At 46.6% G+C, this 27,558-nt stretch overlaps 1 protein-coding gene across 1 annotated transcript in view; it reads left to right on the top strand.

The window, feature by feature from the left end:
* KAZN (kazrin, periplakin interacting protein) overlaps window positions 1-27,558 on the top strand; it is a gene marked incomplete at both ends in the record, with an annotated part of 214,706 nt that overhangs the window by 95,531 nt on the left and 91,617 nt on the right. The gene's annotated exons all lie outside the window — the stretch shown is intronic.

Here is a 27,558-nt window from a genome sequence, read left to right as displayed (position 1 = left end):
AATCTGATACTGGTATTTCCAGAGGCCCCTTGAGTGTCTTTCAGTGAGCCTTTCTTTTGTGTTCCACACTTGGAAAAGAAAAAAAATAGAAAACCTTAGTTTCTATCTTAACCCCCAACACAATTCCCATGTTCCTTCTCATTCCCACATTCCACCTCATGCACATGCGCTCCCTTCATGCCGTTTGCTTCTGCTTGTGATGGCTCAAGGGCTTCTTCCCCCTCTTGGTTATTTCTGCACCTGCCCATTCCTGCACCCTGCACTGTTGTACGTCTATTTCAGGCTGGATGTGAGGAAGAAATCCTTTACACTGAGGGTGGTGAAACACTGGCACAGGTTGCCCAGAGCGGTGCTGGATGCCTCATCCCTGGAGACGTTCCAGGCCAGGCTGGATGTGGTTCTGGGCAACCTGATCTGGATGAAGATGTCCCTGCTCATTGCAGGGGTTTGGACTGGATGAGCTTTGAAGGTCCCTTCAACCCAAACCATTCTATGATTCTATTTAAATTATTCCAGGACATACAGCTGTTTCCTTTGCACTGTTTTCTACCCTTCAATTGTCTTCCCCCAGGGACTTCACTTAAGGGTGTGTTGCCCATCAGAACAAATTGCATGCCTTGACTAATGAGTGGTGGCTGGTTTTGCTTCACAGCAGCTAATGATCAGATCAGGGGTCTGTGAGTACATGCCATTGGTGTTAACTAATGTACATCAATGACAGGGAGATATTTCAGATGCAGGCACAGAAACAGAGATGGATTGATAAGGTTGGCAGGTGTAAGGCTTTGAAATACCTGAGATGCACTTACTCAGCAGGCTGCATTTACTAGGCAGGTCTTCATCCGGCCACACATTTGTATTCATAAAGCAAAATGTTTCCTCCTGCTAGTGAATAAGATGCGAACTTGTGCAGCCCCTCTCCAAGGGCTTACACAGCGTGTGGCAGCGATGGTGCCCTCTGCAATTTTCCTCCATCTGTGTTAGGAAAATGGGTGTATTTTTCAATGGAATAAATCAACATAAAATCCCAACACAGACAACACAGGTCAAGATGGTTTTATCCCTGTTAGTAGATCAAAGTAAATACTAGACTTCCCATTAAGGCTTGCTTTAAACTGAATATGTATGTTAAAACCCGAACTGATTTTTCTACAAGTAGGTTGCTAACATATCTTAAACCACATTCTTCTTAATCCAGATACAATCACAGCATTTTCACAGCTGGGTGGGTGTTCCTCTAGCATTTCACCTGGGAGGATCAGATCACGAAAGCTGCCAGGTTGTCACCAGACCTGTTAGCAAGAGTTGGGGCAATCTGAAAAATCACTGCAGCACTGGGGTGAGTTGTTTTTCTCTTCCTTTTTAATCATTTGTTTCATGCCTGCTTCTGTGGATGACAACAATAATTGCAGCATTTTTAAGGCTACTTTGGGGAGCTAAACCACTGCAGAAATAAGGGAAGTGGATTTATTCTCCTTTTAGGCATGGGAAAAATGAGGAGTGGCTTGGCCAGCTTGGGTCATCTTGGCTTGGAGGGGGATGTAGGAGCCCAAAGGTCTTTGTAAAGGACAGAGAATCTTGTTTGTGTCAAGCAAGAGCTTGAGTGCTTTCATCCCACTGCAGCTCAACAAGTTCTCATTCATAAGAAAGACGAAATCTGGTTACCTGCAGCTCCTTGAGCTCCTGTTTTCATGTAGGTTGGGTGCTGCTGGATGGAGGGAAGCAGCTGACATGAAACACTGTTCGTGTTCTGGGGAGGACCTTAGCGTCACGGAACAAACTCAACCTCTCCTGAAGTTTCCTGACCAGCTGGCAGGAATAGTCCATTTACTCTAATGAACTCTGGATAAAGATTCAGAGTGTTGTGGCACTCTGTCAGGGGGAATCTGTGGCTCCCATATTTCATCTGATTCTACCCAAGTTACTTCATATTTTGAAAAGCTGGAAAGGAGCGGGGTTGTAGGACAAGAACAGGGAGCTGTGGGGCAACTAGGTCATTGTGATGGAGCCTGAAATCTGGACGCTTCAAAGCAGTTTATTATTAAGCATAAACACCATGCATTCTTCTTTTACTTGGATGCATAACCTTGTAGCTGCCAGGATGTAATTCCTGGGATAACAGGTCGGTGTTGTCTGGGAGCTGTGTCTTAGGAGGGGCTCACACCTCATCTGAATGTGGGCAGCAAGAGTTCAAGGAACACCAGCTGTTTCCTGATATGGTCCAGGAATGTATTTGAATTTTGGTGCTTTGTCCTCAAAACAGAATATGCACTTGATTTACTGCCCAGGATGTGTTTGATCACAGCTTGAAGCACAACATGGCATGTAGCAGCCGTTCCAGGCAGCAAGGGAGCCCAAAGCTGTTTTCTTTATCTAGCTGTGTTAACAGTCTCTGTTTTAGCATTTTGCCCTTTCTGTGTAATCCAACAATGCCTCTAGAGCTTCCTTAAAGTTTGTGGAAGAGGCCAGGTTAGTAGTTATTAAAACTGGTGGGGTTTTAATCTGAAGCAGCAGGATTGCACATTTCCTTGTGCCAACCAAGCGAGACATTTGGACAGGCAACCAGCCACAGGCAGAGAAAGCAGCTGGCCCATAACCCCTCGAGTCCTTCGTATTTTCCCTTGAAGTGGAGTGATGTGGAGAGTCATCCACTGGGATCACGGAGTGGCTTTTCCACATCTGAAACAGCCACGGATAATTCCGGCTGGATCAAAAACCGTGGCCAGAGCTGCAGTTCCTCCAGATGCTGCTTGGTGCTACTGTAGCTAATCTGCTTTTGTGCGATACCTGCCCTTTAACTCCTTGCTGTGTGCTACATACTGAACATGTGGTGGTGTGTTGGCCAAAGCAGACACACGGTGTTTCCTAATCCATTTCAAGTGGTGTCAGAGATCGCCAAGAGCCATTTCACAGGGAGTCGTGAGGAGAATGTTTAATTCCCTCTCTTTGCAGCAGGAGATATTTTCGGCCTCTATGGCTCTATTATGGTGCTAAGCGATCTAAAAATGTTGCTTTTTTCCCTGCTTTCATCATTTTACACCAAATACAAAGTGTCATGTCTTTGCCAGCAGATCGTGAATGGGGTCTGAATGTCCTGATGTCACGTGCCACCGCAGAATGCTCTGCAGTTGTCTGGGCTTCGAGGAATCTCTCTGAAGCGCTGATAGGTCTTGGGTTTATGCAATTCAAACAGTGCGGTCATCACCTTACTCTTCCCTGCGTATTTCCTTCCAGCCACAGAGAAACCCCTGTTTTGAGGCCGTCTTGCTGTTGCAGGTGTAGCTGAGCTGCCAAGAGAGAGGTCTTTGGCAGGACCTTGGTCTGGGTGAAGTTGGGTGAGCTGCAGGCAGCACATGGTGCTCACACCGCTCACTTCTATCAGGCAGCCCATGACACCCACTTTCGGGGAGACAAGTGGCAATTTGCCTGTGGGTAATCTTGGCAGCCTCACAGTTCCTTTTAATCAACTCAAAAGACTTCACAGCTGGTGGCCAAGCTCCTGCTGCAGATTCAATGGAGCAATTTACTCTTCTGCTTGTCATCATGTCTGGATCTATTGCACGACAGCATCATGTCACCTGAGGCATTATGACTGAGCTGTGGTGCAGGCCCTGCGGCTGTTAGCCATAGACTCACAGAATCATAGCTTCAGCCAGGTTGGAAAAGACCTTTAAGATCATCCAGTTCAACTTTACCTCAGCACTAGCAAGGCCACCACTAACCCATGGCACTGAGGGCCTCATCTACATGATGTGCGAACACTTGCAGGGACGGTGCCTGCAGCCCTGCCCTGGGCAGCCTGTTCCAATGCCTGAGCACCCTTTGGGGCAGGAATTGTTCCTCAGCTCCCATCTAAACCTGCCCTGCCGCGGCTTGAGACTGTTTCCTTTATGTCCCTACATCCGCTTACATTTCTGCACTGGTACAGTGTTATGCAGATCTTTGGAGAACTTCAGGTTCAGGAGGTGAAGCTCATGCAGGCAGTGAAGGACAGAGTGCATCTTTTCCTTCAATTTCCATTTGGCTCCTCAAGAAGATGATCAGCCCACCACAAAGATAAAAACAGGAATAAGATGGTCTTGTCCATCCCTATCCCATGAGCAGGGATGCATTTGGGATTGCACCCTCTGATGCATGTGGATTTCAGCACTGAGGAGTCTGGCCTCATAGAGCATTTGCAGCCATTCAGCTGCACCAGTCACTGAGGAGTGGCTGCACAGCAAAGTTCCTCTCCTGTCCACATTGCTGCAGGCACTCTGCTTTCTCTATAGGACACAAGAAACGAGAGGCTGATCTATGTGCCTCTAGTTCCCCACTGCCTGCAGAGCTGCTGCTGGCAAAACCTCCTGGCCAGTGAATATGTCTTGTTTTAACTTGATGGGCTTTCTTATTATTGCTGTTATAACAACCCTTAATCATCTGGCAGTCCGGAGCTCTCCTCAAGGGAGAGAACAAAAAATATGCAAAGGGGCTCCTAATGGGAAAATGTAAGTCAGTTTGACACCAAATTCCCCCTGCTCCCGGAAGATCCTGTAGAAAAACAGATTGCCAGCACTGCAGCGAGAAAACTGCTTCACTGTTGTTGCTGCTCTATTTTTTCTCTGCCTTGCCATCAGAGCAATTATGCACAGCTCTGTGGAAAAGCCAGGTTTGGACCCCAAACTGGGGTCTCCCTCTGATCCCCAGCTTGAAAACAGTGATCTGCCTGATGTTCTGGTTAATAATGCATCATCTTGAGACTGTAAAACCCAGAACCCACCTCTATTACTTGTAGGCTTGTAGTCAGGCTACTTAAGCATCAGGTCTTTAAAGGTAATTCTCCTGAGGTCCACCAGCAGGTGAGATCTCTTTCCAGCTGGAAATGGTGGGAATGAGCCTCAGCTGCTCCCTGGGAGATGGGTAAAAAAAGCTCCCAGCTTTTCTATAAAAGAAGAGGAGCCAGGATGTATCTGGGATGATGCTGGAATCCAGGTATGACCTATTGAAGGTCTAGAGCCAACTCTGGTATTTAAACAGCTCATGTTCCATTTTAAAGTATGTTGGAATCATCTTTACTTTTTTGAGGACCAGCCCTATTTTTCCATCTTTGAGTTGCTTTGTTAAGCAAGAAAACTACAGTTTTCCTGCAGCTGAAAAGCTTTAATGTCTTTCACTAAAGCAAAGAATGAAGTTGTGCTTCTCTGATCTCAGGCTATTCTGCTGAGGTCTGGATATCACCCTATTCACAGGAGACATTATTACCAGAAATACAAGCAGGTTGTTATTACTCATGTTTAGCCTGGCTTTTAATGAGTCTCTCCAGGATCCACTTCTCTTCATTGTTTATTTTCATTAGGGGTTTGGATGATGTAAGAGATGATACAGCCGGGAAACTTGGGAATGGCAGGGGGTAGAAGAGGTTGCAAGCACTCTGGAAGGTGGGATTGTGACTCACGTTGACCCTGGCTCATTGCATTGCTGCTCTGAGTAAGGTGAAATCCAGTTTCAAGCATAGCAAAACCTATCTCTTAGCAGGGCAAAATCAACTCTGTGAAATGAACCTTAGTGACCTTGGCAGAAGTGTGCTAAAAGTATTTGGGGTCCCTCATGGATCACGGTAAAACCATGGCTCAGCAATGCAGCACAGTTGCTAGGAGGGAAAGCAAACACTGTTTGCAGAGGGCAAGAGGAGTGCTGTCATTTCTCTGCTTGGTTTGTCCTGGGATATATCAAGGCCAGGTTTGAGGGAAAATCTGGTGCCTGTCAGGTTAGGGAGACACAGGGATGTGCTACCGATGGATGCTGTAGGGTCTCTGAATGGGATTGTCAAGGCTGGTCTGGGGGTGCGTCTCCCAGTTCTGGGGCAGGAGTTGGGACTGAGTAGACTCCTGAGACCTCCCTTCCCTGGCATTCACAATTACTTGTTTCTTGTGTCACCAAGGCACCCAGCTCACAGCTCAGCAGTAAACACCTTGTGCTAGTAGTGTTTACAGCCTTGTGTCTAGATAAAAGTGGGTATTTATGTACTTGCAATAAACTCAGATCTCTATCTGTGCCACTGCTTCTGCTTGCTGTTTAAGCCAGTGAAGAAAGGAGGTCTGGCATTTTCAAGCCTTTTAATGTTTTATCTAGGAAATAAACTAGAATATTTTTGAAACTCTTCCTCTCTGAAGCGAAGTCCTGAATTGCTCCAGAGCGCTTGAGTTTTGCTGCCCTAAGAAAAAGCATCTTTAAGGTAAACCAGCTTGAACTTTGCTTTGGCAAGGCTACGCCCTGACTTTTTGACACTATCAAAATCAGAGCCAGCTTGTATTTATTAGTGAGAAAAGAAAATCTAAACTTCCTCCAAAACTCTGCAGAGATGGTGAGGTCCCTGCTCTTGTATTAAATTCAGGCTCAAGCAGTTTAGTTTTTCAAAACCAAATCTTTTAGTCCTTGGCTTAATGCCTTCCCGGTGGCATCACTCAGATACGTGGTGTGAACGCTTGTCCTGCTTGTCCTAAGGCAGAGCTATGTAGGTCTCAACTGGTGGTTTCAGGTTGTGGTTCCAGTCCCCGGGAGCCTTGGAGGTCCTTTGAGGAGTCTTTAGCACTTGAATAAGAAGGAAGGCTGCGTGGAGACATCAGAGCAACTTCCAGTGTCTGAAGAGGGCTACAAGGATGCTGCAGAGGGACTCCTCATCAGGGACTGGAGTGATAGGACAAGGGGTGATGGGTTCAAACTGAAACAGGGGAAGTTCAGGTTGGAGATAAGGCAGAAGCTCTTCCCTGTGAGGGTGCTGAGGCGCTGGCCCAGGGTGCCCAGAGAAGCTGTGGCTGCCCCATCCCTGGCAGTGTTCAAGGCCAGGTTGGACACAGGGGCTTGGAGCAAGCTGCTCCAGTGGAAGGGGTCCCTGCCCGTGGCAGGGGTTGGAACTGGATGAGCTTTAAGGTCTTTTCCAACATAAACTATTCTATGGTTCTATGATTCTATGATTTGATAGAAAACTGTGAAGTTCCAGATGAAGAATGATTGCAAGCTTTTGATTTAGACTCTAAATGTATATCCAGTTTGGTTGTTTATTTATTCATTTAACTGCATTGCTGCTGTATGGAGACAGTATTTTCCTGAGGTGGGCACTGGGGCAGTGCTTCTGTCAGAGTAAGACAGCTTTTAATGTGTTAGCCTGTTAGAGGAGGTTTCATTTAATTATGGCAAGACTGACCCTATTATTAGCAAAGTCCATCTTTGTTAGGTTTCCACTGGAATAAAATAGTATCTGACCCCATAACAGATTCCCTTTCAATGCACTACTGGCAAAGATCCTTGTGAAGGCTCTTTCGAATACATTCTTGGCAGAGCTCTAGGTAATGAGATTTCCATTGAATAAGCTGTTAACAGAGCACCTTTTAACTCAATTCAGATAATGAGAGAAGCCATGGGAGCTGGGACTCTGGTGGTGTCACTGGGTGAGCAGCTGGATGTCTGTCACCATGGCTGCAGGATGGGGACACCCTCTGCTGTGCACTCAAGCTCAGGTGGGGCTTGGAAATTCAGAAGTCATCCAAATGTGCTACTGGGTGTGATGACCTGACTGGAGGACAAGCATTTCTGCCCCTATGAGCTGAGTGATGGTTCCAGGTTTATTGTTTGATGTGTGAAGTGGGGTGACCTTGAGTAGAAACTTCAAGGGGAGCATCTCTGTGTAACTTATAGAATCATAGTTTAGGTTGGAAAGGACCTTAAGATCAGCCAATTCCATCCCCCTGCCACGAGCAGGGACGCCTCACCTTAGACTGTGTTGCATAGAATCATAGAATAATTAGGGTTGGAAAGGACCTTAAGGTCATCTAGTTTCAACTCCCCTGCCATGGGCAGGGACACCTCACACTAAACCATGGCACCCAAGGCCTCATCCAACCTGGCCTTGAACACTGCCAGGGATGGATCATTCACAACCTCCCTGGGCAACCCATTCCAGTGCCTCACCACCCTCTCAGTAAGAAACTTCTTCCTTATATCCAACCTAAACTTCCCCTGTTTAAGTTTTAACCCATTGCTCCTTGTCCTATCGCTACAGTCCCTAATGAAGAGTCCATCCCCAGCATCCTTGTAGCCTCCCTTCAGATACTGGAAGGCTGCTCTGAGGTCTCCACGCAGCCTTCTCTTCTCCAGGCTGAACAGCCCCAACTTTCTCAGCCTGTCTCCATACAGGAGGTGCTCCAGTCCCCTGATCATCCTCGTGGCCTCCTCTGGACTTGTTCCAACAGTTCCATGTCCTTTTTATGTTGAGGACACCAGAACTGCACACAATGCTCCAAGTGAGGTCTCACGAGAGCAGAGTAGAGGGGCAGGATCACCTCCTTCGACCTGCTCATGACGCTCCTCTTGATGCAGCCCAGGATACGGTTGCTTTCTGGGCTGCGAGCGCACACTGCAGCTGGCTCATGCTCAGTTTCTCATCGACCAACACCCCCAAGTCCTTCTCTGCAGGGCTGCTCTGAATCTCTTCTCTGCCCAACCTGCAGCTGTGCCTGGGATTGCTCCAACTCAGGTGTAGGATCTTGCACTTGGCATGGTTAAACTTCATAAGGTTGGCATCAGCCCACCTCACAAGCGTGTCAAGGCCCCTCTGGATGGCATCCCTTCCCTCCGGCGTGTCAACCGAACCACACAGCTTGGTGTCATCGGCAAACTTGCTGAGGGCGCACTCAATCCCACTGTCCATGTCACCGACAAAGATGTTGAACAAGACCGGTCCCAACACCGATCCCTGAGGGACACCACTCGTTACCGGTCTCCAGCCGGACATCGAGCCATTGACCACAACTCTTTGCGTGCGGCCATCCAGCCAGTTCTTTATCCACCGAGTGGTCCACCCATCAAATTGATGTCTCCCCAGTTCAGAGACAAGGATGTCGTGTGGGACAGTGTCGAACGCTTTGCACGAGTCCAGGTAGATGACATCAACTGCTCTACCCCTGTCCATCAGTTCTGTAGCCCCGTCATAGAAGGCCACCAAATTGGTCAGGCAGGAACTGGATGATCTTAAGGTCTTTCCAACCTTAACTATTCTATGATTCTATGGTACTCTGACCTGATCGCCTCTTAGCATGGTGAACCACAAAAGATTAAATCTAATGGGGCAAAACAAAGCTCAAACAAGTCCCTAAATGCGTGTGTGTGTGTGTGTGTTAGGTCTCACCTCTGGTGTTGTTACTGCTCTCCACAGTAAATGATTTGACTAATTACGTGTTTCTAAGTATGCCTTGCACAGAAAGCACATGTGAAGATGATGATTCCAGTAGGGTCACGCAGAGAAGGATTTGGATCATGAAAATCCCATTCTCTTTCAAAACATGTTAAAATGCCATTAAAGACAGCAGACAAAAAGTGCTCTAGCTCTGAGCTGTTTGGGAGCAGCAGAATAATTCCCAGTTTCCAACAGAAGTTGACAATTTCTTCTTGGTTTCAAGGCTAACTTTGAGCATCTCTGTTTCGTGCAGCACAACTTTCCTCTCTGAGTAATAAGAGATGATTTGCTGGATGTCATCTTCAAGCCTTGATGAGATCTAAGGTTGAACTTTCAAGAAATAAAGTATTTTTCAAGAGTACAGAGCTACACACAGAAAACTAAATAGCCAAAACAACCTTGTTCTGCTGCCTGCAAAAAGAGTTATTTCCACTCTGCAGTAATAATGTAGTTGCTGTTTAGAAAGCCAGGAATGCTGATAAATGATATCAAAGATGGTCCTCCCTGGGGTGGATGGAGGCACCAGGAGTGACATTTTGTTCCCTGTAGCGTGTGGCTGTTGGTTTTTGCTATCACCTTTTCCCTATGAAAGTCCTTCTTGGTGGTGTTAACATAAACTGAACAGACTAAATTGTTTATGCCTGGGTGACTCTTGAGTAAGCCTTTCTGGATCAGGCCTCAAATATCCCATCTCTTCCTTTCCAATGTATCTATATGTGCAGGTGGTATTCTGGTTGGGTTAACAGGGTGGCAAATTAAAGGAATTAGTATACTAGCTATGTGTCTGAGGATCAGCCTCTTCCTCTGTGTGCTTGTAGTTATGGATTAGGTGTGTTAGAAATCAATGTATTCAATTCCTACAGAGCTGCTGGAGGTACCTCAGGGCTGCAGGGATAAAGCAGAGGTTTTATCACTCATCAGTAAACATTGCAAATGATCCATTAGACAGGAGATGTTCAGGACAGATTTTGATTATCAGCTCTTCAGATTCTTAAGCCTTTCTGAGCTGCACGGTGCTCCCAGGGATGCTCCCGCCAGAAGCATCTCTTTCCTTATCAGTGCTCTAGGACAGAGGGCTTTTATCCCTGTTATCCCACCTGGAGTACTGCATCCAGCACTGGAGTCCTCAGTACAGGAAAGACATGGACCTGTTGGAGAGGGTCTAGAGGAGGGACACAGAAATGTTCAGAGGGATGGGGCACCTCTGCTATGAGGAATGGCTGATAGTTGGGATTGTTCAGCTGGAGAAGAGAAGGCTCCATGCAACCTTATTGTGGCCTTTCAGTTCTTAAAAGGGGCCCTATAAGAAAGGTGGGGAGAGGGTTTTTAGCAGGGCCTGTTGTGACAGAACGAGAGGTGATGGGTTTAAACTACAAGAGGGAGATTCAGGCTGGGTGTGAGGAAGAAATCCTTTACACTGAGGGTGGTGAAACACTGGCACAGGTTGCCCAGAGAGGTGGTGGGGGCCCCATCCCTGGAGACGTTCCAGGCCAGGCTGGATGTGGTTCTGGGCAACCTGATCTGGATGAAGATGTCCCTGCTCCTTGCTGGGTGAGCTTGGAAAGTCCCTTCAACCCAAACTGTTCTATGATTCTATGCAATGGCTCATCCCTTCAGCATCATCTGTGGGGCATCTCTCATTCCATTGAATCTGAGGCACGCTGCAACTACTGAAATTAAACAACTTTAAAATACCAGAGCAAACAGCCCTGGTTTGGAATGAATCACCATTTTAATTTGACAGTAAGCCATCCTGCTCTGCTTGCTGTGATTTCTCCTCTCCCCAACCCACACACAGAGCCTGCTGCAGGGTGTCTGAGAGAAATGAGACGTACAGCCTGCCCTGCCTGGTAAAAGCCTATTTAAGTGATCAGCCATAGACTTGGGTGGAATATTAGGCAGTAAAACAGGTTTTCTAGAAAATGAGATTGCCCCCAGCACTGGTAAATCCATTCAAAGATTGAAGGAAGTCGGGTGGATATGGTGACATTTGGCAGGCAATCGGTATTTTTCTTTCTTAATTCTTCATATACTGAGAGACTATAAATTAAATAGTTTTCAAATACAGGACCCAATCCTGCTGTTGTCATTGCTTTGTACCTCTCTCTGTCTCACTTATTTCAGAGGTTTTTACACTGGGAGAGAAAGCTGGGATGTCATTTCTGAAATAACATTTAAATCCAGGCATCTTCCTGGTGTCTGGTAGGGTCCATGCCTGTGGGAAGTGGCTGGCTGTGCTCCATCAAAAACTCATGGGGAGAGTTTAATGGGCGGAGAAAAGCAAATGAATGTTTTATACAGACCAGGCAGTGATGAGGAAGATGCTTTTGGCCTTGGATATCCCTCAGAAGGGATCCCCCATCCTGGTGGTGTGTTTGTAATGCCTGTGGTAGATCTCTCTCCAGGCTGGTTTAGCAAAATGCTGATTTCTCTGAATGAAGCAAGATGGGAGATGTGTGCAATGTGTGGTGTTAGTAAATTAAGAGTTACAAATGCTGCCACCTCCCATCCCCCTTTTCATATGTTCCCACTTTCCCCAGTATTAAAAACCAAAAAGGCTGCAAAGCAAAACTGTCTTGAATCTCATTGCCTCATCTTCCACTTTACAAACAGTCTTGCAGGTCCTACATACCAAGTGTATATTGTTAGTCCTGGCTGTACGGAACAGGACCATAATAAAGAGAGTAGGTCCATGGCAGGGAGTTGGAACTAGATGATCTTTGAGGTGCCTTCTAACCCAACCCATTCTGTGCCTTTATGATTCTATGTTCATGCCTAGGCCTTGCTAGATTAGCTTTTAAGTATTTCTGTTTTCCAAGAGGAAGAAACAAATAAATGAAGTGCTCTTCCCTGGGGCTGCAGCAACTGTTGGGAGGGTTTGGGTTACTGTTGGCTGGGAAATGCTGGAGAAAATGTCTGTGATTAAATATTTAGTGTGGGGCTTGAGGAGCCGAACCCCAGTAGTAGCAGAGGCTGCAAGCAGTGGTGTCCTCGCAGCCCTCGCATGGTAGCAGGAGGTGGGTCTGGGAAATGCAGGATATTTCAATTCCTTTCACTCAATACTTTCTCCAGAATTGGAATAAAGGAAGGTTTTCCAGCTGTGCCAAGGCGGGAGTCCTGCGGAGGGGAGAGCAGTTGGTAATGGGTGGCAGGAGCAGAGCAAAGGAGCAGGGACCAACCTCTTTGGGTATCAGGCTGGATGTAGAAGGAGGTGTAAAACTGATGTAAAGCTTTGCATAGCAGAGCAAGTAGTTGCATTCAGGGATTACCCTCCTCTTGCCCCCTTGTAAATCAGGAGGAGGTTTAATGGCTTCAGCAGAGAGCAGACTTGGCATTCCCAAGCTTTAAGGAGGGACTGGAACAAAACTGGCAGAACACAGGGCCTGATTTTTGGGAAGTGCTGAAGGTAACTCTGGCTTCAGGTGCAATCCATGGGAGCTGCAGGTGTTTGGGTCTGGCAGAGTAAGAAATACAACCTCCCCTCTGCCCAGCTTCCAGGAATATTAAGAGGCTGCTGTTAAGCAAACTGCTCCAGCATCATCTCCAGTGTACCTGCCAAGTTTCAGCCTGGTGCAATCTGAAAAGTGAAGATAGAGAACCTGGGAAATTGAGATGCATAATGGGAGCACTGACAGATGCTCAACTGAAATATCTCCAGGCCCTGATGGCAGGATAATTTTGTATATCTGACTTTATTTTTAGAGTTTGATTGATAGTTGCAAAGAGGGAAGAGTCTTTGTTCCGAAGGAGTCTGCAAGACCAGGTTTCCTGTTGTGCCATGTTACAGTTACTTTCAACATGATCCTTGTTTCTGATTAGAATAATTCAATGTGTTTCTGCAGCCAGCGGGAGGCTGAAGCAGTTTGTGCCATGTGAAATGTAATAAATGTTTCTGAAGGCAGGGGAAAAATATTTAGCAAATCTAAACTAGAGTCAAGCCCCATCTCTCTTAATTTGCCTGAATAAGGTGGTCGATAAGGCTTTGGCTTTTGCAGAGCAGGAATTGCAATTACTCACAGGAAGTCTGCAAATTAAGAAGAAGGCGGCTAACAATGAAAACCGTTTCCGTAGGCTTCACGTTCTGCAATGTGATGAGCTGGGGTTTAGAAGTGATTAAAATGATAGGCAATGCCGTTGCCAGTGCTGGTGTGCTCCAGGTATTTGTGGCGACAAGTGCCATACACCGTCCTCTCCCAGTAGCCAACTGCTACTGGTTTGGTGCCTTGTGCTGTGGGAGTTAACTGTTGGTCCCTGCTGGGATTTAAGTGAGGGCCTATGCAAGCAGAGAGACATGTTAAAGGAAGAGCCTGCATGAGTAAAACCTCAGGCTGTGAAGACAGGTCTTACCTCCTGAAAATGAGCAGATGCATGGAGCGACTGTGCATGAGGCTGTGGTGGGGATGAGACTGTGGGAAGGCAAATGCAAGGAGCCTGTGTTTCCTATATAGACCTTAGGCAGAAGCTCTTCCCTGTGAGGGTGCTGAGGCGCTGGCCCAGGGTGCCCAGAGAAGCTGTGGCTGCCCCATCCCTGGCAGTGTTCAAGGCCAGGTTGGACACAGGGGCTTGGAGCAAGCTGCTCCAGTGGAAGGTGTCCCTGTTCACAGCAGGGATTGGAACTTGATGATCCTGGAACTGGTTTGGTCCTTTCCAAACCATTCTATGGTTCTATCTCCAAAAGTGCTGGCACCTCCAGAGCCTTCTGGCCTTGCCTGGATGTCTCAGACACTTTGGTCTTTCCAGGGAAAAAACAAAAGCGTAAGATGTCAGAGGTGACTGTGGCACCAACCTTCCTTTTATCAGTATGAGCTCAGCCCAGGGAAAGCTGTTGATCCCCTGTGGAGATTTGATCTAAGTCTAGATCCAACCAGAGAGCTCATAGAGTGAGTTTTTGGTCTATGACTACAGTAATAAAGAGGTTCAGATATTGTTCCAAGAAGCTAAACATGAGCCACCCTATATAAGAAAACCAAGCTTTTAAAAGTCAGGATTTCAGCTGAAATGTAAATGGGGCTATTATAGAAAAGCCTCAGTGACAGGATATTTGAGGAATGTGGATTATGAGATCCAAAAGCCCCAGGTTAGTCTTTGCTTGGTTCCTCCGGCCACCCTCAGCAGAGGAATGAGCTGTGTGAAGGGATGAAAGGAGACGGGAGCCAACAGCCCCCGTCGACCCTCTTTAGTGACAGCTCCATCAAAATCAGCAGGAGCTCATTTTTAGGCATAACACTTGTGCATAAAACCCAAGGATAGAAAGAGCAGGGCCAAATTTAATATAGCTGCTAGTGCTTTCACAGTTGTTTTATTTATTTTCTATTATGTTTTTTTTATCACCCTCTTATTAGGCAGCAGCTATTGTGTGTCCGCTTTCAATCTCCTTCCATCAGGAGGCTGCATTGATAATCAATTTTTTGAAGCACAGCTCTTTTCCGGGTTTGAATTATTTGGATTTTATTAAATAAATGTGCATTTGTGTAGAATGGAAACTTTGCTCCTTATCAGGATCATCTGTCTTGGTGAAATGACTTGTAACAGCTGCTCCATGAAGCACAATCTGATAGAAACACTGGGACTAGATATAAACACAAACATTAGTCACCATGGAAACGAAAGTTACTGTGAGATGGCTCTAAAAGCTGTGTTTCTATATGTTTCTTTATCCTAACTAAATATTCCCATGGGATTTTGCCAGCCACTTTGGTTAAAGCAGTCTAGGAGGTGTTCTGCTCGCGTGCATACAAATCACTCGGGAGTGTCACCTCCAGCTTTGGGTGTTCAAATCGATGGGGTTATTGATTTATCCTGACTCAGAGGCTGGGCTGGGACAAACCAGTGTTTTAAAATAGCAAAGGGCAAAGTTGAATGTAGGGATTGTGGAAGAAAGCTCTTGTGCTGCTAGTTCAACCCAGTTCCAGACTGGGATGATAGCTCTGCATCCCACCCCATGGGTATTGCGAGTGCAGTGTGGAGCGTCAGTGCTGCTCTGCCATGTGGTGGGCTGTAACTGGGGTAACTGGGGGACTTTGCTCCTCTATCTGCCAGTCCCAGTCCTGTCACTTCTCCATGCTTTTAAATAACTGCATTGAAGAAGGAAGCAGGTTCGTGCCCTGCCAGAAGGGCTGCAATCAAAACCCAGCTCCTCTGTCAATAGAGGAGCTGCATCTTTAGATAACCCTTGGAGACTGCTGAAATAAATACAATTGCTGGATGAAGGCTGGCATCTTGCAGAGTGGAGCCAGCAAAGACCTGACAGGGATGTTTGCCAAGGGACAGACATAACCACTGCTGGGCAAACACGTCTCTGTTTGAAGGGAACAGCTTGCTCATCTGGAGGTGGTATCAGCTCAGGGCATCGTGCAGCATCTGTACGCAGCCTCCCCACAAAGGAGCTGCTGCTCCTGTGCTTGCTGGGGCCTTCACGCTCCTTTTTCCAGGAGTTTTAAGGAAAGCCACAGTCACCATAGCAACTGCTCCTGCCACATGTGGCCTCCTGTGGGGACTGCGTGGCTTCAAATAGGGGTGTGGAGCTCAGCACCCTAATAACGGCTGAAGCCTGCACTCACCTCCTGAGCCTTGCAAAGGGGATGCACTCAACTGTTATGTGTTCTCCCTTGGGTTGCTGATGTGGTGAAGGTTTAGGTGCCCACAGGGAGGTGAGTTGCAGGTTCTTGCTGTTAACACACTTCATGCACCACCACATCCTTGTCCTCACGCTGTTGCTGTCCTTCCATGTTTGGGCAAGGAAATCATTATTAATTGTTTAACATCCGCTTTGGTGTGTCCTATGCATCCTAATCTCATTATGTAGACCATTAAAAGGCCACCTTCTGCCTCACCATGCTGCTGCTTCTGCAGGCATTCAGCCCCACACTGCTCCAAAGGCTTTTCTGCAGCTTTTCCAAAGGTGTTTTGTAGCCCAACTCACCCTGCAGCATCGATGAGCAATTGAGGTGGGTTTAGAATCCCAGCCTGGTTTGTGTTGAAAGGGACCTTAAAGCTCATCCAGTTCCAACCCCTGCCATGGTGGGCACAGGTCTATGTGTGAAGGTCTTACCTCTCCAGCGACTGGCAGCTGCTGGCAAAATGCATTTGGATGAGTCCCACGTCAGAAAACAGTGATGTAGAATTGAGTGAGTCACTGGGCACATCAGTTGCTCAATCAAAAGAACGGTAAAATCCAGGTTACTTTTTACTTTAATGGCTCCTTTCCATAGAAATCTTGCTCCTGGTTATAGTAAAGACCTATTTTAAAGAAACAGACAAGAGAAAGCAAAGAGCAGACACTTAGGTGGCAGGCTCCCTTTGAAGTCTGGCTGCTCCCATCTCTGTGGTGATCCAGGATTGTTTTGAAGATGGTGGTGGGTCGACTTTTATCCACCCAGGAAGTCCCAAGTACCGCAGGTCTCATTGACCCAACCAGGACAGGAGGATGCTGAAGCTTAGAGAAACTTACGACGCAGATCAGTGGCACAGGTACCAGGGGCTGAGCAAATTAACTCTAATTAGGGAAAATTTAGGACAACATGGAGAAAAGCGTGCAGGAAGGGTTTGGGGTTTTTATTTGTGGTATGCAAAAATCAGGTTTATTTCTCCATGTGAAATTTAAGTGTGTTTTCTCCCTCTGTATTTTTCTTCTTGTTTTATCACGCATTAATTTTACCTAAAAACCCCTTTTTAACTTAACCCCTCCCTCTTGGTGTTAATCCGTACTAGTTAGGGGTACTTGAGCGAAACCAAGGATGGAAAAGAATCCAGCCTGTCTGAATAACCAGTGCCTGCTGAATCTGCCGAGATTTGGGTATCTCATTCACTGCGACTCCTCCTCCTCTTTGCAAATCCCAGCCTGGCTGCTCCTAGTAAGTCTGTCCCACGCCAGACTGAGCCGTGTTGGCAGGCACTGGGCTCAGCAGAATAAATTATCCCAGTTTGTCAGCTCATTCCCGCCGACTCTTTGCAGGGATTCCGTTACAGCTGGGGACTGGGGGGTGTTGTGCTCGTGTAACCTTGTCGGGTTTGGCCTTGCTGCTTGTGTCATTGTACCCACAGCAAACACTTAGAATAAATATTAAATAATCCTACAAAGTCAGACCTTGTTTAGCACCAGCAGCAGTGGCCCCAGCGCCGTGAATTGAGAGTGCAGAGGGGGAGGTTTGGGCCATTCAGCCCCTCTATGGAGCGATTCACCATGTGCGGACAGAAGGAGATGCCTCCTGCATAACTAAATGGGTTCACTGTGCCGTTAAGACTCATGAGGCTGTGAGGAGTTGTCCCATTGATGTCCCATCCAACTTGCAGCAGCACTGGGGTTGAATGGGCTGAAATCCTTGCTCAGCTTGCTTTGCCTTCTTGTGGCATTTACCAGTCCTTGGGACTTCCAAAATACCTCTGTTACCAAAACAAATAAACCAAACCTGCAAGGATGATGATAATTAGAATATTGTTATTATAAAGGATACTGATAATTAGAAAAAAACTGGGGTTTTGTTCATTTACCTCCATTTTCTTTTGAGTTTGTATTAAATCTCCAAAGGCCAGCCCAGCAAAGCACCATTTCAGTGCATCTCTATAAGCCTATGCCTGCAGTAAGCTCAGGGTATGATCATAGGTAATGTGAAGGGTGTGAGAAGCATCTGCTGGTGGATCAGGATAGAAGAAAACCCCATGAGATAAAGGAATTGCTTCCTAAGAGATGATTTCATGGTCGTGGCATGGCCATGCAGGCGCTGGTGACTGGCAAGTGAGGTTTTCAGTGCGGCACTGAGTGTTTAATCTGTGATTTTCTAAAGCGTGATGGATTCAGGCTGGACAGTAGGCAGCTTCCCCAGTTCCAGCAAAATTAGCTCTTTAATCTGCTCAAGAGATTCCTGAGCCGGATCCTGACACCGTCTCCTCCTTTTGATGAGGGTGGTACAAAGAGGAAAAAGGAGGCAAAAAAGAAAAGGGCACATGATGTGAATTTATTTGCATCTCCCAACAATAATCCAGTCATTCTGCCCGGGAAATGTGTGTCCTGCTTAATGCCCCTTTATGCAGGTTGTTTTTATGATGCCAAAGTGTGTGTATGGGTTACTTATTTACGGATTTACTTTGCAGAGGTGGAAAACGAGGCAGAAAATGCCTTTTTCTTCTTAATTTCTAAGAATGATGTTTTATTTTGTCAGCACTGGGGCGCTGGGGATTGGCTGAGCCCCCTGGCACGTGGGACAACACCAACTCCCCAAGCCCCAGCTGTACAGAGCCATTGGAGCAGGTCACAAAGGAATTGCATTTCCTATGGCAATAAATGGCAGTTGTCAGAGCTGAGCTCTTCTACCCCACTTTTATCACCCAACTTTGCCCATTATGGCTCAGAAAGACCCATGAAACTGCTCTGATATTGGACCTTGTCAGGGTCTGAACCCCTTTGATGCCCAGAATTTGGGTATTTATTAAACATAACTAAATCCAGGTTGCCCAAGGAAATGGTAAATGTTCCATCCCTGGCAGTGTTTAAGGCCAGGTTGGACGGGGCTTAGCGCAATCTGCTCTAGTGGAAGGTGTCCCTGCCCATGGCAGGGGTTTGGATCTTAAGGTCCTTTCCAGCCCCAACCAGTCTATGATTCTATAAAGCCAAGACTCCAGCTCCGTACTCAAATGACTCAGAATGCCAGAAAACTGCACTGTAATGTTTTGTTCTGTTGTAGAATTATCTGGAAGCGCAGAGTTGGGATTTGGGAATGGGTGCCTTATTTCAACTCCACTCGCTGGAAACGATGCTGTTGCACGGAATAATTACGTAATAAATTTGTTAGAGGCATATAAAGCCATAAAGGCAGTGGTAATGGTTTGCAGTTTAATAGCTGAATTGTAAATGAATTTTCCTATAGCAGCTTTAATGTAGCAGGCGGCTACAATTAAGAAAACATTCTTTGGGGTGCCTTTAATCCTTTGTCGTTGTTCTGAAGTTCAGTGTCATTAATTCTCCAGTTTCATAGAGTTAACCACTTCAAGCCATAAATATCAACTTTGGATTCCTCTGCAACCAAGAGAATAACATCCTGGAGAAGGGGTGTTTTGAGCCCATTTAGCACTTGTACTTTCATCACTCCCGTGATGTGTTGCATCTTCTGCTATGGTAGTGGAAAGCAAAGAGGATGTCACCATATCTGTCTTAGGTGGCATAGACCCTACTCGTAGCATTTAGCTTATGGTTTTTGTTTATTGTTATATCTATTAGTATTATTTATATTATATATGTATTTATTAGTATATTTTTTTATATATTAAGGCAGGTTGGATGGGGCTTGGAACAACCTGCTCTAGTGGAAGGTGAACCTGCACATGGAACTAGATGGTCTTTAAGGTCCCTTCCAACCCAGTCTATGATGATTTATTTGTTTGATAAAAGAAGCTATAAATGGAGGTATATGGATACAGCAGAGCTGTGTACACCCCACCAGCCTCAGAGCTCTCTGGGCAGAAGGGGTCCCCATTTTTGCTTCCGCTGTGAGGATGCTCCCTCCAGCAATGGAGCCGTTATCCCCGCTTGCACGAGATCATACCCCTCCCCAGTGTTGATTTCTTGCTCTTCCTCTTTCCAACATGCTGCATCTCAAATGTTGTTCAAAACCATCTCGGAGCTTACTCAGAAACAATTTAGTTTCAGTGGGTGCCCCCAGACACTGACACCGACCCCTCCTGTGGCAGCTTCAAGCGACAGGGTCCCCAGCACTGGTTGCTCTTGCTTTGCCTCATCGCATTCCTCCTCTTCTCATGTTCTTCTAATTACAGCTTTCCACTTGGATACCAGCATCACCTCGGTGGCCTGGGGTGGAAGGAAATACCATGAAATACTGTATCAGCTTTGCTTGCAAGCATCTTTGGGTAATTTAAGTTTTGATAATTATTGATGGCATATAATTATATTGCCAATAAGACCTGCTATTGCTATAGAGGAGCAGGGAACTGTTGCACTGCAGTGTGTTGCAAATGCAAATTGACACAGGCAGCCATCATCTGACTGTGGTGGGTGATAATTAAAAGACACAGTTATATGTAAGGGCCAGGGAAGCTGATGGAGACCTGACACTGCTCCAGGGGGTGGCTCTGAGTCCCCTCCTCCCCGCGGTGGATGCAGTTTAAGGGGAATTTATAGCATAGTGCATGTCCTAATGCAATTTTCTCTCTTATGCATCCTTATTGCTGTAACTTGAGTTTCAATTTCATGGGGTTTTTTTGTTCATCAGCCCTTAATAGTTGGTAATTTGCCTGTGCTCTGATATGTGGTGTAATGTGTATGGGCCAGCCTTGCTTCCAGCAGGGATTTGACCTTGTAGTTATCCCTCCATAATCACAAAAAATCCACTCCCTCGTTGCATTCAAGGAAGCAATAGAGAAAAATAACATAGTGAAGATTGGTCTTGACACGCTCCCTCCCCTTCCTCCAAAGGCCAAAGTGCAGCAGTGCTGTTTGCAGGAGCTGCTCCTGGATGCTGGACACGGCTGGAGCTCCAGGACGTGGCTGTTGTCAGGGCACCCCTCAGTCTGTTCCCAGCACGGCTGAGTGACCTGAGCAGCCACATCCTGCGTCACCGTGCACAGGAGGGTGGAAGGGAGCCAGGAGATGACTGCAGCCCTGGGTTGGGAGAACAGGGTGGAAACCAGCTTCTGCCTCCCTCCAGCCCCTGAAAACACACTTCACTTGGTATTTGCAAGAAAACCCTCTCCAAAGTCCAGTGCACAGTCGGTGCTAGCTCAAGCAGGGGCAGCCTGCCCCTTGCTCTGAGGTCTGTGGGGCACAGATGACGTAGGGTGCTACATGACCAAGCAAAATTGGGATCCCCTATTGCAGAAGGTGCTCATCTCTTCCTCCTAAATCCTAAAAGTACCTTTGGAGCAGGAGGATGATCTGGGAGCAATGCTGCCCTGCACAGTGAGCTCCTGCTGCTGTCTTTGAGGGATGGGATGGTAACTGCTCTGGGGATCAGGGATGTGATTCCTGCTCCAGAGCTGCCACTGTCCCACCAGGAATCTGCTGGGGGAGGCAGAGCCATTGTGTGCCGCTTTCTGGAGCATTTATAGATGCAAATGGGGAGCAGAGGAGGGGAATGGAAACTGTAAGAATCCATTGTAAACCAAAAGGTGCTGTGAGGGCTGAAATCTGAGTTCCCAAGTGGGAGCTGGAGTCCATCCCATTGGACTTCAGGCAGTAAAAAAGCTTCTATGAGGATGTTTCTGATGGACTTTAAATCCCTGACTCTATTTCAAGTACCCCCTGCGAGGTTGCGCCACTGAATGGATGCACTGCAACTTCCTTAGTCTTGGAAAACTGCAGGAACATTTGGATCTTTCACCCCTCCACCCCAATGTTCTTGACGTTGAAACGTGCCACCTGCCATCTCACCACTGGTACGTGACCGAGCCTGGTTGAACTGGTCACACATCCCCTTCTGTGTTTGCTGGGAATGGGGGTAATTCCTGTAACCCAGGACAGTGTTTGCCCAATACAGGAGCAGATCGGGCTTTTTACCTGACACGTGCTTCAACAATATAAATATTTAAGTATAATAAACAATTATGATCCAGTTTCTTGGGTGGCTGCACACACTAAGTGGATTTAAAATTCATTTCCCATGAGTATTCAGGCTTCAAGTTCACTTTCTATGAGTGTTCCTGCTAATAAAACTCCATTGCACAGCAAAAGAACACGAGAGAGATGCAAATATGACAAGGGCAAATTTGCTTTGGAGTTCAAAGGGATATTCCCCAACTTTTTTTTTCTTTTTAACTATTCATCCCTATTTCCTAGAAAAAGGTTATTTTATCTTTACTCCCCAAGCTCCGTGAAGCATGTGCTTGAGGTGTAATACATATTCCCTTGTGCTAATAGAAAATGTTGTTACTGGCAAATAAGGAGTGTATTTAAAATGTACTTTATCTTCAGGAGAAGTCTCTTCTAAACCCACGTGAGTTATCACCATTCCGATTGACAGCTGCATTTCACCACATCTTGTAATGTAAGGCTGAGGTTTTTCCACTAAGACTAAGGGACATAAAAACCTCTCCTGGTGTTGAAATGCAGAGGGGAATGAAAGCCAATTCCCTAACTCATTTATGCCCCAACTCATCCTTTATGCCCTAACTCCTGTATAACCCTCCATTATAAGCCTACTATAATGCAGGGTTATAAAACCATCTGAGCAGGGGTTTGGTGCTGTTTTGGTGGTTTGCTGCCGAGCTCCTGGTCTTTTCCCCTCTTTAAAGAAGCAGATTTCAGATCCACATTCTCACACCTTTATTTCCCTCTGATTCTCTTCGCTTAGCTTCCATCTAGCACTGCCCTCACTTCTGAGGATGCTGGAGATGCTCCTTCTTCACACACGTTTGGAAGGACTTTGGGGTCACTGTGTCTCCTCTTTGCCTCAGGCGGAGGTAGCGTTGTTTTGACATCTTCATTTGATTTCCATCCTAGACTTGAAAGAGATGCAAATGAGCAATAATGAATATTTTCATTGAAAAGTGTCTAGACACTGTATCTGAGGAGGGGATAATGATGCTGCTGCTTTCTGGAGTCTGGAGTAGACCCAGGTCGCTTTATTATTTCTTTTTTTTCCATCAGGGAAGATAACATTTATTTAAAAAACCCTGGAATTTAATGTAAATGGAATTAGGGTAATTGCTAATTATGTAACTGCAAATGAGGCAGATCTGTATCTTGAGGCGAGCTGGGCTGGTGCAGATTATGAACCGTTACTTTTAATGGGGTGTCATCAGGAGGCAAGAAAATCAGCCAAATAGTCCTAAGACACTTCTCCTGCTTGTTCTGGACCTTTTGGATAGTGAGGGGTTTGAGGGATAGAGCATCACCCCCCTCTCACTGCAGGTCTGGCCTAACACAGAATCATAGAATCGCAGAATGTTTTGGGTTGGAAGGGACCATAAAGATTATGCAGTTCCAACCCCCTGCCATGATCCACCGGTTCCCCCTTGTCCTATCACTACAGTCCCTGATGAAGAGTCCCTTTCCAGCATCCTTGTAGCCCCCTTCAGACACTGGAAGCTGCTCTGAGGTCTCCACGCAGCTTCTCTTCTCCAGGCTGAACAGCCCCAATGTTCTCAGCCTGTCTCCATACAGGAGGTGCTCCAGCCCCTGAGCATCTTCATGGCCTCCTCTGGACTTGCTTCAGCAGCACCATCCTAGCATAGAGTCTAGGAACAGAAATGTGGGTGTTACAAAAGGTACCATGCTTTAACTTTCCTTTTCCCTTCATCTTCGCATTGTGACAGAGTGAGCTCTGATACTCTGAGGTGTATTTCCTAGACCCCAGCTCCCACCATCTCCACCTGGTTTGAGGTCCCAGATTTTCCCAAGCTCGTGTTCCACCCCTGGCGGGATCACAAACTGCAGTTGGTGCCTGACAAAACTTCATCCTGGGGTTTTGATGGAGAGAGTTTTCATTTTCCTATACGTACTAGAAGGAAGTTAATCAAAAACCTGCCCTAGAGCCAAGTAGTGTGTTATGAAGTCACTAACTTTATAGGATAAACATATTGCCCTCATACGAGCTACAGAACGGGGGTATTGGAAAAATTAACTGCACTTCAACGGCTTTGTAGATATGTATCTCTGTATCCATAAAACCTACTGACAGTGAGCAAACACAGGAGCTTGGCAGTTGTCCTGCTCTGTTTAATTGCCATCGATAGGTTTTATATGTATAACCACCTTAAAATCCCTCTGCCAACAATCCTGCCAGCTCAGTGATTTGGCTCTTGTCAACGGCTTTCAAAAGGAGCTTGAGCAGCAGGTCAGGGGAGGGGATTCTCTTCCTCAGTCCTGCTGTGGGGAGACCCCCCCCTGCAGCCCTGATCCAGCCCTAGAGCAACAGCATAAGAGGAACTTGGAGCTGCTGGAGTGAGTCCAGAGGAGGCCATGGAGATGCTGCGAGGGCTGGAGCAGCTCTGCTCTGGAGCCAGGCTGAGAGAGCTGGGCTGGGGCAGCCTGGAGAAGAGAAGGCTCCTGAAGGGGAGAGCTGAGAGCAGCTCCAGTGCCTAAAGGGGCTGCAGGAAACCTGGAGAGGGGCTTGGGACAAGGGCCTGTAGGGACAGGACAAGGGGAATGGCTTTGAACTGACTGCTCATCCTCATCTCCGGTTTTCCACCAGAGTATAAGAAAGCCTTTGAGAGCTTAGGGATTGCTTCCCAACCATGGGCCATCCTGAGGATGAGGAGTGCTCAGAGGGAGGTGATGCTGCTGCCTGGGAGGTGGCTCAAACAGGGGCTCCCCAAAGGAAAAAGGAGAAAATGCAGGAATAATGGGAATCATTTTACATCATTTTAACTGTCATACATCAGAAGCAAAGTAAACTGCTCAAGTGAGTTGACAGCACCTCCATTTGATCTCTGCCATGGGATGACTTAGAGCCAGAATTTTTCAAAGCTGCTAATCGCCTCGGTATTGATTTTATACTGAGATACTTTATCACACTTGTGTGGTTGGGGCTTGGTTGCTGCTTTTTGCTTTAAGTAATCCATGTCAGAGGTTGAATGGACTTTATTAGAAGCAGCATGTCCCCTGCCCTTCCATGGCTGGGGGTTGCATTAGGGTAAATCAACCTCCAGCAGATTTCATTAAAAACTCCTGTTTAGTCAAAGTGTGTGCTGGGGCACTACCTAAAAAGGAAGGGGTTTGTTACCATTTTCTGCACTGAAGCAGGAAATATGCTGAGCCATTTGGAGTCAAGCAGCCATTCCCCCATGTTCCAGCTTTGCATTCCCTGGTTTTTAACCCTCATCTCTCCTCATTCATGTGGGAGCACTACAAAAACTGCTATCACAAGAGGATTCGTGCTCCTCCCAAGTGTGGCACTGTGTGAGAGTACCAGTAACTCTAGAGTTCTTTAGGCAAGAGATGAAGGAGTTGTTCCTCATTTAACTGGAAAGGCTTGCTGGGTTCTATGGGATGCAGTAGGTGCCCTTTCCTGCTGGGTCACAGCACCCCTTCACACACAGTTTGAGCCATCCAGTGAAAGGAGGTCTGCAACATTTTCCCACCTAACTGAAGAAATCAGGTCCTTGTGGATTATCTGATGTAAAGGGATTTCAATCCTGAAAAAGTGTTCTCTTTCCCAGTCTCCAACCCATCTGCTTTATGAACACTTAAGGAGATGGCCACCAGTACACTCCATGCCCCGAATGCATAGAATCAATGAATATTTACTGAAGACTTAAAACATGAGCATGAATCACGTCCTGTGTATCTATACGAACATTGCTCCAGTTTTCCAGCTGCCTTCTCAATGCCAAAACTATGTATATTTTTGGAGGTTTCATATTCTAGTAGGGAATGTAATTGTCCCTTTGTAACCTTGTGCAGCATGGGGTTAGCCCACTCTGCTGGTGCCATCTCAAAAATAAAAACAAGGGAAAAGAAGAAGAAATAAAACTACTTTTATTGTTCTATAGTCCCCAGCCACAGCCTCTTGTTACAAAAGCTGGTTTGCCAGCGGGGCCATCCCCAAACCTGGTGTGCCCCCAGTGTCTGTGCTGCTGACAAAACAAGGAAGGATGTCGACACACCAGAGCTTGAAATGAAAAGGAAAGCTACTTTGCCTTGGGTAGCCTTGTAAGAGTAAATGAAGTCTCACTCTTGTCTAGATTGTGCTGTACAGTCCCTGAAGCACTGGTGGGAATTTTGTGGATGTTAATGGGCACCCTGGGTGGCAATTGGCAACGGGGGAAGCTGCGCCGGGCATCCTAAACCCCTTCTCCTTTACTCTATGGAGCTCTCCATTTCCGCATTAATCTGAGGATTATTCTAGAGCCCTGAACCACACTTGAGATCTTATCTTGTACTTGCCACAAATAATAGAGTAAAAAATTATATTTCTCTCTAGCATTGTCCTTTTCCAGGATGCTCTAACTGACTCTTGCTATGTGCTCTGCCCTGCAGACCCTGGTTCTTGTTCTGTTTGTTGGGGAGGGAAGAAAGGGCTGTTCTCCCACTGTTTTCCTGATGGCATTTATGGCTACAGCTCAAACGGATACGTCCAAATGTTTGTTCCTGCCTCCTGCCCAATTTAGGCAGTGGTTTTGCCTATGATCTACTGGGCTAAAGCGTCTAGAGGGTTATGAAAACTCAAAGGCATCTGAATTTCACCATGCCTCTTGCTAATGTCAAATCTTCATAGGAATTGTCTTCACAGGACAAAGAAGCTGCCAGATGAACACTGATGCTGTATTAATGATAGGGTACATTGACCCACCCTCGTGTGTCATCATTGCTGCCAAAGGAAGCACCGAGGCAACCCATAATCACCTTTCCTGCATCCGTCCCACTAACACCTAATTTAAGTATATATTTGTCTGCTGATTGGTTTCATGGCAGCTATTATCCTGCTATCGAAGTGCTTCAGGATCTCCCTATTCATTTCAGTTTTCATATGATCCTTTTAACAGTGTCTGAACAGCAGGTAAATTGGGTCCACAGAGCAAATGTCTCTGCAGCCTTCCCATTCCTCTCTTCCCAAAGAGGACAGATAATGTCTTGCAGTAAGTCAGTGGGACCTGATCTCCCAAATCACCCCTGCAGTTCTGCAAGAACCTGAATTCCGTCTTCCTGAGGGATAGGGTAGGGAAATGGAACTTCACACAGGCCTTGCCTGAAGTCCTTTCTCTTTGCGCCTTATTTCTCTGTTCTTTTATGAAAAGTTATTAGTGAAACCCAAGCAGTTTTAAAGAACTGGCTTGCAGATTTCACTGCTGCCAAGCGTGTAGGTACCAAGTGTGCATGTTTGGGTCCACACTCACTCTTTTTGCTGCTGCTAGTGCATTCTCACTGCATGCTACTGAGCTCCTTTGTAATCCCTGGCTGCACTTGTGGGTCTCCATGGCTTGCTGGTGTTCCATCCACTCACCATGGCCAGAGGTCCTGTGCTTTGCTGAGCCAGCTCCAAGCACCCAGGCAGCTCAGCACTGAAACCACCTGGAGGGGCCAGTGCCAGACATCAGGGCATCCTTCTGCATCCCATTTCATCCTTTATAGCTGTGGACCACTTCAGATCAAGTGGCCCTTGCACTTGGTCAATGCTAAAAAATTAATATCCTTATGGATATTTTAGCCCAAACTGCAGTGAAAACAGTTTCTGCATCAAAGTATAACCAGGCAGCTCTGCTCATGTGGATGCATCTTTGGGGCTCACCCCTTCTCTTAGCAAGACCTACAGCACCTGTGTAGGAACAGCTCAGCAGACCTGCTCCTGGATGGGGTGAGCCAGGCTGGAAAGCACCACAAATCAGAGGTATCTGTGCAAGAACGCTAAATTATCACAGCACCATGGTCACTGTTCTATATGCCATGAAAAGAAGCACTT

The sequence above is a fragment of the Psittacula echo genome (genome assembly GCF_963264785.1).
Source record: "Psittacula echo genome assembly, chromosome: 17".
NCBI lineage: Eukaryota > Metazoa > Chordata > Aves > Psittaciformes > Psittacidae > Psittacula > Psittacula echo.
This window is presented reverse-complemented; position numbering and strand designations above follow the sequence as displayed.